This window comes from Protobothrops mucrosquamatus, unplaced genomic scaffold, assembly GCF_001527695.2.
Source record: "Protobothrops mucrosquamatus isolate PMUCROS unplaced genomic scaffold, P.Mucros_1.0 scaffold2750, whole genome shotgun sequence".
Classification (NCBI taxonomy): domain Eukaryota; kingdom Metazoa; phylum Chordata; class Lepidosauria; order Squamata; family Viperidae; genus Protobothrops; species Protobothrops mucrosquamatus.
In genome coordinates, this window is record NW_015388791.1 from 125,372 (window position 1) to 139,616 (window position 14,245).

Here is a 14,245-nt window from a genome sequence, read left to right on the forward strand (position 1 = left end):
TTCCAGTAACTGTTCCTTATATGTCTTAGCCTCCTTTTTTCCATGTTATGTTGTCAACAACAGAAGATTCTTGAGCAAATTCCTAATAACAAGGTTCTTGAGCATATTCCTAAGACCTGAAAGAGAAGCTAAAGAAAAATAGTTGCGGCAAAAAAAAAAAAGATACTAATATCATTTTTTTAATTTTTTGTAAAGCTGGATAAGGAAGTTTACAGTGATTTTGATCAGCATTGGAAGCAACGCAGGCAAAATGGTGAGTTTTCATTTGACATTCATTAATAGCTGCCTTCTCATCTAGGCTCTTNTGATATATGGAAGACTCAGATTTCAGGGTTTTGTTTTAAGAATAAAAATCTATATTATAATTATTGCAGTATTCTAAACCTCGGAACAATGTCATGTCAGCAAGAAGTCCCATCTTTCATATTAAGTAAAAATAAATTTTAAAACCTTATACGTTGACACTGTCTGTACCGTACCAGCAATTCACATTTTACCTTTTTTCCCCCCCCCAAGTCCAGGATACGGTAACTCCATTGATAAAGATTTTGGAAACAGTCAAGCTAATGGAGAAGAATCATTGTTTGGTACTGTAAATGATCTGGTAAAGACTAGCCAAGATACAAGCTTTCAGCCAATTGCAAGTTTGTTTGAAGAGGGCAATCCGTTTCTGGCATTTCCTCCTTCTCAATCTTACTGTTCTTTTGCTAACCAAAGCCATATCGACCAGCTATTCACAGATATTGGCGATGCAAAAGAAATATTCAGTAAACCCAGCCTGTATGACGGTGAAGAAATGCATCAGATGACGGGTCCCCGCTGCGCAGCTGAGCGGGACCTCACCAGCATCCTCACAGCTCCAGAGATGATTTGCTCCCTTAACAATCAAAGCTTAAATGCGATAAACCAGAATCCAGTTTGGAATCAGTCCGATCACTGCAATCCTGTAGAGTTTTCTAATCAACAAAAATTTACTACGTTCTTTGATAATATAGGTAAATGTCCGCAATGCAAGTAGCAAATGTAATGAGGAGGCTTTATGTTTTAAGGGGTTGCGCAGTTTGATTAACATTTTTTTTTTTAAATTTTATTAAGGCAGGCGTTTGATGCGGGTGGGAAAAGAGTTGCACACATTGCAGGGATGTCTTGCTGGGCTGTATGGAGCATCACTGCACTCACGTACAATTACCGCGTTCAAAGAATACCCTTAAACGAAGGGTCAATATGGTGTCTTGCAGATGATTTCCCAAATGTGTAAATGACAACCACGATTAACCAGGGAAAAGAGAGAATGCTGTTGTGGTTGGACCGGAAGATTCGGCCTGGAGAAATGAATCTCTTTCTGTAGCCCAAAGAACAGCCTGCTTGTTCCGTGAAACCTTTATAGAACGAGAACCAAACCGTCCCTTTTATGACTTGGTTCTCATTCTTCTCCACGTGATGTTGGAGGAACTGATCTTTAAAATGTTTGGACTATATCTGTCAGGCACAAACCACCAGACCCACAAGTAGAGCGTTCAAAGTAGCTACTTTATTGTTCTCTGCCTATAATACAGGAATCTTCCCAGATTGGCAGATTCACCCGAGAGAGACCAGATAAAGCTCAAATGCATTTAATGAGCATTTAACATAATGAGTCCATATTAATTCCCCGTTTGATTCCTCCTCCTGACTGGGACGGTTGCTCTCCAATAATATTGGGGTACATATAGTGTTTGGCAGACTTGAAAGCAAAATTAAGCATAATCAAGCCTTATTATGGAGTGACCAGCTGATTAATTAATTGCATATTCAATTCAATGACTAAGATACGTTTTGATCTACAATTGATCATAAAAACGAATGCTTCTGCTATTCGGGGAGGCTCCCTTTTAATTTTAGTAGTAGGGTATTGAACCTATGAGTAAGTGAAATTAACGTAGACATTGCTGAAGGAGGAAAAACACACCGCTGATTTATGACCCATCCTCTCTTTTTTAATGTGGTCACGTGAACTTATTTTTGAGACTTTTGTTTTGTTTTGTTTTGCAGGAGGTTTTAAAAACCAAAAGAAATATACACAGGCACCAAAAACCATAAAGAATGACTTAAAGAACGGGTGAGCTCTTTTTAAAAAAAAGAGTTTTGTTCACATATAGAACGGTATTGTAGTATGAGGATTTTTCGCATAGTTTGTGAGAAAGCATTCTTATAAGATGGATACAGGAGAAGCATTATCAATCACAGATGACCAGGAAGCAGCTCTAGTATGCCCCCACACAGAGACTTTCTGTCTTCCAATATTATTGTTCCTTTTTTTCCCAGCCAAGAATAAACTTCAAACCAATGCTGAACTACTACAGCCTAGTCTTTATTCTCGTAGACTAAACGACTAGCTTTGACTAGCTACAACCAAAGTGATCAGCAAGCATGTCACAATCAACACTTATCAACTGGCTTATTATATAGAGAGCCCGCTTGGTCGAGCGGTTAAGGGGCTGGCCTAGAGATCAGCAGATTCTGAGTTCTAGTCCTGCCTTAGGCAGGAAAGCCAGCTGGGTGACTTTGAGCCAATCACCAGGGGATGGTGAGACTTGGAGCCAATCACTGTCTCTCAATCACAGGGTTGTTGCGAGGAAAATAGAGAGAAGAGTATTGGATGTGCTCGCCACTTCGAATTACTTGCAAAAACAAGAAAGGTGGAATGCAAATAAATAACAAACGAACAAATAATGGCACAAGCTGAGACTATCTGTGGTGGTACCTGTTATGCAAGAAAACTGCACACTTCAGTGCCGAGTGATTTAGTTTTCTAAGGCAACTTTACAGTCATTGTGCAGTTAGCCTGGAAGGTGTGCCCTAACAGGTTAGAGCCCACGGAGGGGCCTTGGATGATATTCATTAATATATTATAATAAGGACAACATTGGGTCTTCCAATGTAACAATTCTCCACTCTTCTTTCATCCAGGATGAAAACTGACAGCAGTGCTTTGAGTGTAAGAAACGAGAAGGGATTTGACTATTGCAAGCAAATACTTTTCTGTGTATTAGATCAGGGCCTAGATATTTATCTCAAAATTACTGTTATGTTTGTTGTGTTATATTTTATATTATAGAGTATTCTGCCTATATATTAGAATAGGCTCCTATCGTTAGATTTTTTCCTAGTTCTAAAAGATGTCAGCTATTTAGCGAATGCTTATGAGATGAACTTGCTAAGAACAATTATTGAATTAGCCTTACATAATATACTTAGGTTTCCTAAACTAGAGTGTACCATAATATTGATCATTTTAACTTGGGGAATAACTCTGCTTTATTCTTTCTCACTGTATTTTCCAGCAGGAAGAAAGGCCGCCCCGATCCCAGTATGGATTATTTGAAGATTTTCGAGCACGAAACGGTAAAATTTTTACATAAGCTGTTACCTGGCAGATTTTCCTTGCTGCTTGTAATTATTTTCAAGATAATGGTTCTTATTTGAAAGAATACTTTTTTATATAAAAAACAACAACACACCCTTATTATTTTTGTTGCTCTTCTCTGTACTCTCTCAACTTCTTTTTTTACCTTTTGTTTTCATTTTACATTTGGTTAGCTAGCCAGAGGAAACAAGGCTGAGTGGCACAAAACAAATGACCTCTCAAGTCGATTTGCGTGCAGAGTATATGAACAGTTCAGCAGCTACGTAGCAGATGTCAGACAATCTGCCCTTGGCATGCTGAAAGATCATTTGCACAATGAGCATAAAAGACACATTTGCTGTTTCTTTCTAACCAGATGGGGCTAATCGCAAGTACCCATTTTCTTCGGTAAGGCTTTAACCCTAGGCCAAGTAGGAAAGAAACGTGAGTTCCCTTAATGGAACGATTGTGTAATTACATTAGTGAAGACATCAGGAAATGTATTCTTGCAAATGTATTCTTGATTAGGGGACTGGAGGCTAAAATATATAAGGAATGGTTGCTGGAATTGGGTGTGTCTAGTTGAATGAAGAGAAGGACGAGGGGGGACAGGATAGCAGTCTTCCAGTATCTCAGGGGCTGCCACAAAGAAGAGGGAGTCAAGCTATTTTTCAAAGCGCCTGGAGGCAGGACAAGAAGCAACAGATGGAAACTAATCAAGGAGAGAAGCAACCTGGAACTAAGGAGAAACTTCCTGACAGAACAATTAACCAGTGGAACAACCTACCTCCAGAAGTTGTGGGTGCTCCAACACTGGAAGTTTTTAAGAAGAGACGGGTCAGCCATTTGTCTGAAATGGTACAGGGTTTCCTGGCTGAGCAGGGGGTTGGACTAGATGACCTCCAAGGTCCCTTCCAACTTTATTATTATTATTATTATTATTATTATTATTATTATTATTATTATTATTATTATTATTATTATTATTACTACTACTACTACTACTACTACTATTATTAGAGGTATACAGGTAGTCCTTGACTTATAACCATTCGTTTAATGACTATTCAACAGTTAACAACTGCACTGAAAAAAGTGGCTTATGACCGTTTTTCATACTTACAACCCTTGCAGCCTCCCCATGATTAGGTGATCAGAATTCAGACCCTCGGCAACCGGTATGTATTTATGACCTTGCAGGATCACGTGATCCCCTTTTGCGATCTTCTGACAAGCAAAGTCAATGGCGGAAGCCAGATCCACTTAACAACTGGAGTTTAACAACTGCAGTGACCCACTTAACAAATGTGGCAAGAAAAGTCATGAAACGGGGCAAAATTCCCTTAACGACTGTCTCCCTTAGCAAGAGAAGCTTTGGGCTTAACTGTGGTCGTAAGTTGAGGATTACTTGTACTGGAACCAATTCACTGAGAAACAGAGCATTCTTTCCTTGGTGTAAGAAAAGAATTTAATAATAATAATAAGAAAGTTGGAAGGGACCTTGGAGGTCATCTAGTCCAACCCCCTGCTCAGGCTGGAAACCCTACACCATTTCAGACAAATGGCTGTCCAGTCTCATCTTAAAAACTTCCAGTGTTGGTGCATTCACCGCTTCTGGAGGCAGGTTGTTCCACTGGTTAATTGTTCTCACTGTCAGGAAGTTTCTCCTTAGTTCTAGGTTGCTTCTCTCCTTGATTAGTTTCCATCCGTTGCTTCTTGTCCTGCCTTCAGATGCTTTGGAGAATAGCTTGACTCCCTTTTCTTTGGGGCAGCCCCTGAGATATTGGAACACTGCTATCATGTCCCTCCTCAACCTTCTCTTCATTAAACTAGACAGACCCAATTCCAGTAACTGTTCCTTATATGTCTTAGCCTCCTTTTTTCCATGTTATGTTGTCAACAACAGAAGATTCTTGAGCAAATTCCTAATAACAAGGTTCTTGAGCAAATTCCTAAGACCTGAAAGAGAAGCTAAAGAAAAATAGTTGCGGCAAAAAAAAAAAAGATACTAATATCATTTTTTTAATTTTTTGTAAAGCTGGATAAGGAAGTTTACAGTGATTTTGATCAGCATTGGAAGCAACGCAGGCAAAATGGTGAGTTTTCATTTGACATTCATTAATAGCTGCCTTCTCATCTAGGCTCTTNGTTGTCTTAAACGGTTTCACATTTAACGATGGAGAAAAAAAGACGCCCTGTTCTTTGGCCCTAATGTCCTTGTCGAGAATGGAAAAAGTCTAACATGAATTGTAAAGTATTTCTTAGTCATCTTAAAGAATGCCTCCCAAACTGAGTAAATTATCCAAAATTGAGGAAAAAATGGTTTTTCTTGGGGTGACAACATCCGAACCCATTACCCAATCACAACAGGGATGGTTGGTTTTATCTATATCAGGGGTCTTCAAACTTGGCCCTTTTATGACTTGTGGACTTCAACTCCCAGAATTCCTTAGCCAGCATGCCTGGCTGAGGAATTCTGGGAGTTGAAGTTCACAAGTCATAAAAGGGCCAAGTTTGAAGACCCCTGATCTATATTGGGCAAAAATAACTTTCTGATCAGCAGTTTTGGGTAACAAAGGCAAAAGTTTGATCAAGCAGAGTTAATGGGGGGGGGGGAGCTGGATTCATTTAACAATTCCCTGATTCACTTAGCAAAGCAGCGATTTGCTGAACAACCACGATGAAAAGGTTGCAAAATGGGGCATGCCTCCCTTCACAACCGCCTTGCTTAGCCATTGGTAATTTTGTCCCTCGATTGTGGCTGTAAGTGTAGGGAACTGTTTAGAGTTTCTCCACGCAAACTCAAGAGTTTTGTTGTTCTTCAGATGACGATTCCCAGTTGACCAGCCAGTCACCCACTTATTCTCCAAAGCAAGCAGATAGACATACCAGTTCTTCATCTGATGAGGTAAGGACAAGGCACCCTTCAAGTTACAGTAGTGGCCACAATTGTGGAAAGCTTTTGGGAAAAGTATATTTTTGAGGTTTGATGGCTAATAACACCACTTTCTTTTGGAGTAGTACCATAAAATTATATATCAGTGGAAAAATCATTTAATCAAGAATGTAATGCAACAAAGTTTGTTCAATTATATGTACTGTATTCTATGAAAAGTTATAGCCAAATAACCAGAAAAAGGAAGCACAACTTGCTTAGGTTGATCTCAGGTAGCTTTCCTTCACCTGATGGTAGCCAATGAGCATGAGTGTTTAGAGAGCCAATCGGGTGTCATCTTGTTTTGGCAATGAGCCAATCAGATCACGGTAGGATTCAGTTATTGCTGTCACGTATTGAAGCTGATAGGAGGACATTTGTCAGTGTGTTATGTGATGGCTATCAGGTTGGTAGGATTTTTGGGTGTTCTTTCATTGAGTGAGCTTGTAAACATAATAAAATTAAAGTCATGGTGCAAAGAGTTGACTGGTCGTCCAGAAAGCGATGTAAAATAGTATTATTAAGTGAACAAGGCTACAGTTACAAAGAAATTAGAAGAAAAATGGGTGGAAACTTAACCAAAGGTGGCATTTCTACTGTACACTTTTCCCAAAAGGTTTCCACAATTTTGGCCACTACTGTATACAACTTGGTGGTTCAAGTACTTGCGCACTGCGGGCTCTGAACCCTTCTGCAAATTATTTTAATGCATAGAAGCCCTCTCGAGAATCCATCATATACATGAAAGTAGAAGAGCTGATAGCATCATGGACATTAATTCTAGCTAATTTAATGGATTGATGGAAAGCAAAGTTATCGGCAGTGCTTTGAAGCTGGAATGGTTCTCTTCCATTATATTATCGTTTCTCTTCCATTATGCGGTTCCCTTCCATTATATTATCATTTATATATATTTTGAAAAAGGTCATTCGAACAATAAAAAGGACTCATTAACAATCACGGTGATTTATGGGCCCCTGTCAAAGAATTACACTGACTCAGATTTATTTCAACAGTCCATAGCAGAGGAGTGGAATGAAGAAGCGTCATCTGATTCCGAAGGCTCTTCTTCAAGGACTTCCAGCGACTCCGGATCAGGACGTCAAAGATCAGAGTATGTTTGCCTATTTGATGGCAGGCCCCGGAATACAGCTAACATTCCACCCCAGGCGAAACCTGCCATAACTCCCAAAAAGAATAGGTTGCACAGAGCTAAACTGCAGTTGTTGGACAGGAATGACAAGGGGAAGCAGGATGCGTCGTCTCAAACAGATGCATTTGCTGAGCCTGTAGAAAAATGCAGTGCAGCTGTGCAGTGTGACATCCTGCAGGGCTGCAACTGTAAAAAGGAGCTGTCCTTCAGCCACAGTGCTGAAACTGTGACTTCGACTAGCAAGGTAGAGAGACCACTGGAGGGCAGAACGCTCCAGCAGAAAGTGCAGTCCTCCAGCCTACAAATAGAAATGCTTTGTTGATTAAGAATTTTGTCTCCTGAAGGCAGATGGTTTCACCGTGGCAAGGTCAGCCTAGCTCAGTCTAACAAATAAAAGGGGGGGAAAAAAACGCAGCCGAACGTACATATTCATTGGCAGAGCAGTCAAGAACAGAGCTTAAATTAATGTCTTTCTTCCGGCGTACATATTTTCCAGCTCTTGTTTCATTACACAGATTGAAGGATACTTAAACACACGTGTCACAAAACAGTGGGGAATTAAGCCATTACAATAACAATGATTAAAACAACATATATAATATTGCCAGTCTGGTTTAGCAGCTTTTATCTTCTGGCTGTTTTCTCCCTCCCTTGACTAAATATATCTTCCTGTGCCTTTCAGTTTTGTTAAGGTAGTTTAATGTAAATGTCTCTGTGAAAACAATACTTAATCCTATTTGTATTTTGTCCTTTCCTTCCTAAAGCCAAGGCACAGTGGCCCAGTTCTGTCATAATGAGTCCTCTAGGCCAGAATTGGTTGGCAAGCTGAAGCATTTGTCCTCTTCAGCTGAGCTGGGAACAGAAGGAAAGGAACGAGTCAATCCTCATTTTTAAATGTTGTCTGCACCATAAAATTATGGCTGAAGAGCCTCACCCAGAGTTCATTTGCTGTTTTGTTTTTAAGCAATCTTCTAAACATAGTTTCCTGGTTAATCTATAATTAAGCATACAAAAAGACAGAGAAGAGGGCACACTTCATCCTGTTATTTATTCATAGGTCAAGAAGCAGTTTTCCCACTGTAAATAAATTGGATCAAAGATTGAGGGATTGGACCGATGGGTTTCCATTTTATCGTAAACTCTAATACCATCAGAAGCTATATTAGAAATGAAGAATATAAATTTCTGCATCGGAAATTGGGAGTTTTAAGAATGCTCCTGAATAGTTATATTTCAGCCCTCCTTTAAACAGGGACTTAATTCACCAATTCTTGCTTTTCTACTGAACATCTTCTGGTTTAAGAGATTTGAAATTTGCTGTCATTTTCTTTGGAGCTACAGTATGTTGCCTGTAACTCAGGAACGACAGCTTGTTTTATTTTTACTGTTTGAACAAAACTGCTGTGCTAAGAGAGGCACTTTCCTACCCATTCCTGCCTTCAGTTTTGCCCTACCCATGTGGGTCAGTCTGTGGTTGAAAAAAAGCTAATTTAAAGGACAAATATTGTTAGTATCATCTCATCGGTTAAGCAAAGAGAGAGATACTAAGTCTTATTGAAGAAAAAGAGGTTGCTGTGTAATGCTTTTGTCCTCTTTGAAGCACGTTACTGGATATCTTAGCAGACTCCATGGCTGTTCTCAATCTGGAAGACCTTGAGCCTTAAAGAAATGTGTTTTTCAAATTGTGTTCTAAAGCTGCCGGCATCTCACTAAAATAAACATCGGTTTTAAATGAATTGCTTCTTACTGGAAAGGTTTAGTTGTGCTCGTCTGCCAAAGGAAGAGTTCAATCCACACACAGAGCATACCTTGGCTGTACCGTGTGGCTCTTTTAAGAGTTTCTCTAACAGAAAACCAACATACCGCAATCCCCACTTGTAGAATTCAACAAGTCTTGAGCAGCTTTTGGGCAGATGGAGAATTTAGAAGAAACAAATAATCAAGAACTGCTTTTCTGAAGACTGGGAGAGAAGGAGATTCAGAGATGGAAGGGAAAGAAAGCAATAGGTAGGTAGGTAGGTAGGTAGGTAGGAAGGAAGGTAGATAGAGACAGACAGACAGACAGACAGACAGATAGGTAGGTAGGTAGATAGGTAGGTAGGTAGAGATAGATAGATAGATAGATAGATAGATAGATAGATAGATAGATAGATAGATAGATAGATAGATAGATAGATAGATAGAAAGATAGATAGATATAGAGAGATATAGAGAGATATAGAGATAGATAGAGATATAAATATATAGATATATAGATAGATAGAGATAGATAGATAGAGATAGATTAGATAGATAGATATAGATATACAGATAGATAGAGATAGATAGATATAGATTATAGATTAGATAGATAGATAGATAGATAGATAGATAGATAGATAGATAGATAGATAGATATACACACATAGTCCTTGACTTACAACCGTTCGTTTAATGACTGTTCGAAGTTACGACCGCACTGAAAAAAGTGACATCACCATTTTTCACACTTGTGATCATTGCAACACCCCCCCTAAAGTCACACGATCAAAATTCAGCTGCTTGGCAACTGGCGTTGGAGTGTCCCAGGGTCACGTGATCGCATTTCACGCTCTTCTGACAAGCAAAATCAGTGGGGAAGGCAGAGTCACTTACTAACTTTAACAACTGCAGTGATTCACTGAACAACCATGGCAAGGGAAGGTGGTAAAATGGGGCAAAACTCACCTAACAACGGTCTTAACTTAGCAACAGAAATTTTGGGTTCGCTTGTGTTATCTCAGAGGTCCCCAACCTTTTGGGCATCAGGGACCGGTTCCATGGAGAGAGGTTTTTCTGCGGAGGGTGTGTGGTTTTATGTGCTGCCTGCATCCCGCGGATGGGGCTTTGCTTGTTTGTCTGGACCAGTTGCTGGTATGCCGCAGCCCAGTACCAGTCCACGGACCAGGGATTGGGGACCCCTGGTGTATCTCATATATACAGATATTATTTATTTATTTATTTATTTATTTTATTTGATTTATATCCCGCCCTTCTCCCAACGGGACTCAGGGCGGCTCACAACATATTAAAAAACATAAACACATTTACAACCCCATCGAAGTAAAACCAAATTAAAACCAAATATTTGAAACTGTGCTATTTAAAAATTACTCTTAAGATAAACCCAATTTAAAATCCTCCCTAGGCCAGGCCCGCTTGCTGAAAAAGCCATGTCTTGAGGGCGCGGCGGAAAGTAAGGAGATCCGGAATCGTCCGGATCTCGGGGGGTAGTTCGTTCCAGAGGGTGGGGGCACCCACAGAGAAGGCCCTCCCCCTGGGGGTCGCCAGCCGACATTGCTTGGCCGAAGGCACCCTGAGGAGACCCACTCTGTGGGAGCGTACCGGTCTATGGGAGGGAATCTGTGGCAGAAGGCGGTCTCAGAGATAACATATAAAGAATGAAACACACAACGCAAAGCTCTTTAAAAGAATACCTTTAGTTCTTCCAGAGAGGCGATATGGCTCAAGAAAGCTTACTAGCGCCCAGTGATACAAGGAGAGTTGCTCATATAGAGAATCCTTCTCCAGGAAACCACCTAACTAAATAATCCTTTTCTGAAATTCAATTTGCTTGCAAGATGATTAGATCTGCAGGGCACATTCACACATGCTCTTGCCAGCTGTGCTGGTGATCTCAAAGAGAACGTTCATGCTTTCTAAAATACGTTAATATCTTCTAAAAGCAAAGGTAATTGTGTGCCTTTCCTAACCACCTACCAAACGCCACTACAAGGGGCTTTGAAGGTGTCCTCAATGGAGGGAAAAAGAAGAAAAAAGAACCAATTTGTCAACTGTTAGTATCTTAATAGCAATTTTTTCCATCAGAATCTTTAGGACTACCGGTAACTCGAATCCCCGGAGAGGGAGAAGTGTATTTGTGAACGTGCCAACAGTAAGTAAAACAGCAAAAGAACAAAAAGGGGAAACAGGTCAGCAAAGGACACAACAGCCCAGGCTGACAACAGATGTAGCTCAAGCCTGCAAACAGTTTATTCACTGTTGAAAATTCTACCAAAATCATTCGATCGACAATGGTTAACCCGATAGCCACCCAGAGTGGTAAGATGGGTGGATCAATAAATTTAATAATAAATAAATGAATAAATTTGCAGCTCAGGGTTGAACTGTGGGGTCCTCGGTTCTCTCTGAGCGTGGCGGTTTTCCCGCAAACGTTTCATTACCAAACTAGGTAACATCATCACTGCTAGCAATGAAACGTCCGCAAGAAAACCCAAGTTCAGAGAGCACCAAGGACCCCACAATGCTTAGCCGTGTGTGAATCCTTCTAGTCAACGTTTCTGGAGTCTCCATCAAAGGGTGGAACAATATGACGACGAGGCCTCTTCGTAATATATATCACTTGGCCCAGATACATTATTTGAACATCCAGGCTAGTTGTGTGCTGCGTTTGAAGTGCAACAATGCATTGAGGTTTGCTTTGGTGGAGAAGACACACCTGCAATTTGGTGTGTGGCGGTCGTAGCCGTGTCCCTGTCTGTGGACTGGCCCATGCAAACCCTTTAGGCTTGCTCAGCAGTAGCTACAGTAGTGGCCACAATTGTGGAAACCTTTTGGGAAAAGTGTATTTTTGAGGTTTGATGGCTAATAACACCACTTTTCTTTTTGGAGTAGTACCATAAAATGATATATCAACGGAAAGATAATTTAATCAAGAATGTCATGCAACAAAGTTTGTTCAATTATCTGTACTGTATTCTATGAAACGTTATAGCCCAATAACCAGAAAAAGGAAACACAACTTGCTTAGGTTGATCTCAGGTAGCTTTCCTTCATCTGATGGTAGCCAATGAGCATTGAATGTTTAGAGAGCCAATTGGGTGTCATCTTGTTTTGGCCATGAGCCAATCAGATCACAGGAGGATCCAGTGATTGATGTCATGTATTGAAGCTGAGAGGAGGACAATTGTCAGTGTGTTATGTGATGGCTATCCAGTCAGTTGGGGTTTTTTGTGTTCTTTCATTTAGCGAGCTTGTAAAACGTGATAAAATTAAAGTCATGGTGCAAAGAGTTGACTGGTCGCCCAGAAAGCGACGTAAAATAGTATTATGAAGTGAACAAGGCTACAGTTATAAAGAAATTAGAAGAAAAAGGGATGGAAACTTAACCAACGGTGGCATTTCTACTGTACACTTTTCCCAAAAGGTTTCCACAATTTTGGCCACTACTGTATGCTGATTGTTGTTTCCTAAATATTTTATAGTATTTGGCAAACATGACTATCAAGGGNTCTGGGAGTTGAAGTCCACGAGTCATAAAAGAGCCCAGGTTGCCTACCCCTGGGCTAGACAGTCACTTGTCTGAGATGGGCTAGGCCAGAGGTAGGCAACCTTGGCTCTTTTATGACTCGTGGACTTCAACTCCCAGAATTCCTGAGCCAGCATGGCTCAGCTTGGAAACCTCTCCCTTTTCCCTCAGCGTGGCTGGCTCAGGAATTCTGGGAGTTGAAGTCCACAAGTCTTAAAGTTGCCAAGGCTGAGGACCCCTGATATAGGGCAGGGGTGGGGAACCTTGGCTCTTTTATGACTCGTGGACTTCAACTCCTAGAATTCCTCAGCCAGCCACGCTGAGGGGAAAGGGAGAGGTTTCCAAGCTGAGCCTCAGCGTGGCTGGCTCAGGAATTCTGGGAGTTGAAGTCCATGAGTCATAAAAGAGCCAAGGTTGCCTAACCCTGTGATATACCAATACAGGGAGTCCCCGAGCTATGATCGCTTAATGGCTGTTCAAAGTTACAATAGCACTGAAAAAAGTGACTTATGACCGTTTTTCACACTTACGACCATTGCAACATCCTCTAGGGTCACATGATCCAAATTCAGGGGACATTGGATGAGATGCTTCACTTAACAGCCATTGTAACATGAGGCCGTAATGGGTGTGGGCTCCATTATGGTCCCAATCCTGAGACTAGCTGAAAGTTATATGAAAGCAGACCTAGCTTAAAGAGGAAAAAAACGCAGACTCTGAATAATTCCTGTATTAATTTTTTCATAAACCAAAAATTACTCCTTACGGTTAAAAATTTAAACCCTCGTCTCCACCTCAGGGAAGTTTGCTAACAACTTCCAGTTAAAATGTCTTAGCTGCCAAGCAGCTCGGCAAAGGTAAATAATTTTTTTCATTTTTTAAAAAAATAAACCTTTTTTTTCCGAGTTCATTCTTAATAAACAGACAAGTAGCATAAGTATTACGAAACTTGCGAGAGACCTATTAGGTTTGCGGTTTTGTATGAGAATATAAAATATATAATATATATAAATATTTATATAATAATTTATATATAAATATATAAAAAGTAACAAAGGGTTGAAAATGACTTACTTTTAAAATATGGATTTAACAAGTTTAGCCTCCTGGACATCTTTCAATACGACACGTTTTTAAAGCTCCATATTATCTGACGTGTTTTAAGGTAGTGGTTTTAAAATAAATGGAGTCGAACCACAAAATATTCATTTACAGTTTTTTTCCCCCTTTTGCTATGGATTCAACAACTGAACGTTGAATATTGACTGTATGTTCGTCTTATCTCCTTTTAAACATGGATGCACTTACATCAATAAAATTGGGTAAGTGTAAGCTGTTTATACGGATTTGTTTTGGAGCCCCACTAAAAAAGGAATTTTGCAGAAATGCTGGTCTTTTATACAACAGAATATTTCCTATTGGTGCTTAAGAATACCGGTACTTATTTTGAGGGATCCCTGGTGCTCCTTGAACGTGGTTGTTTTC